The sequence below is a fragment of the Elephantulus edwardii genome, unplaced genomic scaffold (genome assembly GCF_000299155.1).
Source record: "Elephantulus edwardii isolate Elephantulus edwardi_28Jun2011 unplaced genomic scaffold, EleEdw1.0 scaffold00085, whole genome shotgun sequence".
Lineage (NCBI taxonomy): Eukaryota > Metazoa > Chordata > Mammalia > Macroscelidea > Macroscelididae > Elephantulus > Elephantulus edwardii.
This window is the reverse complement of record NW_006399835.1, coordinates 9,009,817-9,014,003: the sequence shown is the minus strand read 5'-3', so window position 1 is coordinate 9,014,003 and position 4,187 is coordinate 9,009,817.

Sequence of the window (4,187 nt, the reverse complement as noted above, 5' to 3'; positions counted from 1 at the left end):
GCAGTAAAGCTTCTTGCCACTAGTCCAGCAGAGTTTCTGTGCGTGTGTGTGTGTGTGTGTGTGTGTGTGGTGTTGTTATTATTGTTTTTCTGTACCATAGACTTGTGACCAACCCATAACTGGATCTCCAGCAGGTTTATGTTGTTGTTGCTGCTGTTGTTCTGGACCATCAAGACACCTGTAAGCTATTACAACTTTATGTACAATTGTTCTGGACCCCACCCTATCTTGAGCCAGTTTCACTGTCTTCCACATATAACTTACTGCAGTTACTGTGTCAATACATCTCAACCAGGGTCTTCCTCTCCTGCTCTGTTCCTCTAATCTTTCAAGTATGATGGCTTCTCCAAAGACTCTCCCATTCTTCTGGCAATATGCCCCAAATATGTAAGACAAAGCTTTAAATCCCTTCCTTCCAGGGAGCAGCCTGATTTCACCCTCTCCAGGACAGATCTGTTTGTTCTCTTGGCAGTCCGTGCTATGTTCAGTATGCTTTCCCACTAACATAACTCAAAGGCATCAAGTCTTATTTCATTATCCATAGTCATTGTGCAGTTTTCTAATGCATAGCAAGCACTTGTGAAGATTATGGCCTAGATCAGGCACTCCTTAGTTTCTAGACTGGCATGATTGCTTCTCAGTACTCTGGAGAAGTCCCTGACTGCAGATTTTCCTGGTTCAATTTATCTTTTGATTTTCTGACTGCTGGTGCCAAGGATGTTGATTATGGAGCCAAGCAAGCTGTAATTGTTAACAACCTCAATCACTTCCCCATCTATCATGGTGCTTTCCATTGCTCTAGTGGTGAAAATCTTTGTTTTCTTGATGTTGAACTTCAATCTGTATTGAAGACTACAGTTCTTGACTTTCTGAAGCAAATCTTTCAAGTCTTTCTCACTTTCAGTCAGCAAAGTTGTATCATTTGCATAACACAAGCTGTTGATGAGTCTTCCTCCAATCTTGATGCCACATTCCTCCTAAGTAAATCTAGTCTCCCAAATGATCTGTTCTGCATATCGTTTGAAAAGATATGGAGACAGAGTGCATTACTGACACACTCCCTTCCTGATTTTTTTGGGGGGGGTTGGTATTTTTTTTTATTTAGTTTGTTTATTTTTCATTTCAATGAACATCTACAGAGATTTTGGCATTCCATTCATTCATTGTTGCACCCTTTTCCCCGCAAACACCCCCCCCCGCTCTCCCCCCGCCCCGTTTGCCCCTCTCCTTGAAAAGCAAAAGAAAAACTCCCTCATTGGTACACAATCCCCCCGCCCCTCCCCAAACCCCACCCCCACCCCCAAATATAATCCACTCTGCAACCCTCATTGCGTACTCCTACGATAAACATAATGCCCTAAAATATAATACTTTTAGATTATTCTCTCCCCCATAGGCTTCAATGCTGTAAACATATTTCATCCAGTTTTTCTCATTCTTACCCCCACCCCGATGTCAGCCTCATCCTACAACAGTGGCATCATATAGCATTTGTCCCTTTGTGACTGAGATACCTCACTCAGCATAATGTCCTCCCGGGTCACCCATTTTGAATAATATTGCATGAGTTCCATGTTTTTCAATGCAGCATAGTATTCCATTGTGCGAATATACCACAGCTATGTTGTGAAAATGGCAATACTACCAAAGGCAATATACACATTCAATACAATCCCAATACAAATACCAATTTCATTCTTCAACGAGATGGAAAAGGCAATCTCCAGCTTCATTTGGAATGGAAAGAAGCCATGAATCAGCAAAGCACTCCTTAAAAATAGAAAAATGGTAGGAGGCATCTCACTCCCTGACTTAAAATCTTACTACACTGCCGTGGTAGTCAAGACAGCATGGTTCTGGTACAATGACAGACACATAGATCAATGGAATAGAATTGAGAACCTGGAAATCAGCCCATCTATTTATGGTCAATTGATTTTTGACAAAGAGATGAAATCAGTTAGGTGGGGAAATGACAGCCTTTTTAACAAATGGTGTTGGCAAAATTGGAAATCTATCTGCAGAAGAATTAAAGAAGATCCTTTCCTGATTTTGTACCATTTAATGTTTCCTTGCTCTGTTCCTATGAATGATTCCTGGGACAGGGGTGGTAGACTTGTCAGAGAATAGAGGCTAGATTTCACACTAGCACAAGGAAGTGTTCTGGTATTCCCATTCTTCTCAAAGTTAACCATAGTTTGTTGTGACCTACACAGTCAAATGTCTTTGCATAGTCAATGAAACACAGATAGAAATTTTTGGTGTTGGCTTTTCCAGGCATTACGATAGCCATCTCTCATTCAGGGAGCTCTGGTGGCTTACTGATAAATTTTCCTGTCAATCCAAAAGCACATAGTCAGAATTCACGCACTGAACAATTAAGCTTGTTACTTATACTTTCTAACATGGTTAGAATTTATATGTTGTTGTTGTTATGATATGCTGTCAAGTTGCTTGCAACTCATAGTGAAGTGACCCTATGTACAACAGCTCTGAACCTGGCTATGTCCTGAGTAAATCTCATTTTCTCTGACAAAGCTACCACCATTGTCCCAGTAATCAATCAATCCATCTCATCAAGGGTCTTCCTCTCTTGTGCTGTCCCTCAACCCTCACAAGCATAATGTCCCTCTTCAAGGACTGGTATCACTTTTAAAATGCATTTTTTTCTGCCTTTAGTATCTTTCCCCTCAATAGTTGTGCTGTCTTCCCTTCTGGATCATTCTTGGGTACAATATTCCCAAAATTGTTTTTCAAAACTTAATATCCTAGAAAATAAGTTATTTAATTGTAGTTCTTCAGACAGTTCCTAATAAATAATATAAAATCTAATGCCGTCAAGTGACATGTTTGAAATTAACTATAGCTTCTTTAGTCTCGCCTCTTTAAGCTATACTCTTTTGTTTATATTTAGGTATTTCTTTTTTATTATGTATTGTTGACACAGAATGTTTCTATTGTTTTCTTTTTCTTTTTCATCATAGACTGTTAACCATTTTTCAGCTTTTGACTAGAGAAACAGATCCTCAACTCTATCAAAGAATAACAATGTTTCATTGAAAAAAAAAACAAAAAAAAATTAAAAAGACACACACACACACACACACACACACACAAATAGCTCCATCTGTTTTTATTATTATTTTTATTCTGGCTCATGATGACTTGAAGAGTTCAAGATCTCTTTACAGAAGATCACCAGGTCTTTCTTCCTGGAGTATCACAGTTTGAACCATCAAATGTTACATTAGTATAGTTTTATGGTTTGCTATATACTAGTTGGAATTGACCTACAGTGGGTTTTCAGAGGAGGAGACTATCCATCCTTTTCCTACCATGGATTCTAACCACGTGCTTTTGGGATTGCAGTACAGCTTCTTACCACTAGGCCACTAGAACGCCTATTAATATGGTAATTCAACAAAAACCTTACAGAGGAATTAATTTTTTTCCTGATTATTTAATAAAAGTATTTTGCTTGTCAATATATCAATGGTGGTTGTTGTTGTTGTTTGGTGCCATCGAGTCGTAGACGACTCATAGCGACCCTGTGAACGAACAGCCTGAGCACTGTTGGTACATAGAGTTTCCGGAGGCAAGCCGTTTCGGAAGTGGATACCACTCCTGCTTCCAGGCTATATCAACAGCAGAAATTGAAATATCATTTGAGTTTTTAGACTTCACAGGATTAGAATATTATAGGAGAACGTGTCATTGCTAACAGCAACTAGTAAATAGTAAATGCTTTGTATACTGGGAAAAGAAAGAATCCATAAGAAATCTACAACCTTAAATAAAAATTATTTCCATTTTTTCCCATGTGTAAGATAAATTTTTAAGTTGTTCTCCTTTAATATAGTATGCTAATTATAGTATTTGACTCAATTTATGATCTCATAATCTGTATCAGGTCCTTGGGTCCAAGTTTTCTTTGTGTAAACATTTATGACTCAAAAGTCGATTTATCTGCTTCACCTAATCCCAAATTGCAATGTTGTGACAGGGCAGTATAACTATGTTAAATATTCTAATTCAAGTAGAGGGGAAAGGAACGCGTTAACCGACCAGTAGAAATGCTGAAAAGTAGAAAGGTTTCTCCACAACCTCGCCAGCATTTGTTGCTTGCTGTTCTGTTAAATTTTGCTATTTTGACTGGGGTGAAATGATATCTCATAGTTGTTTTAATT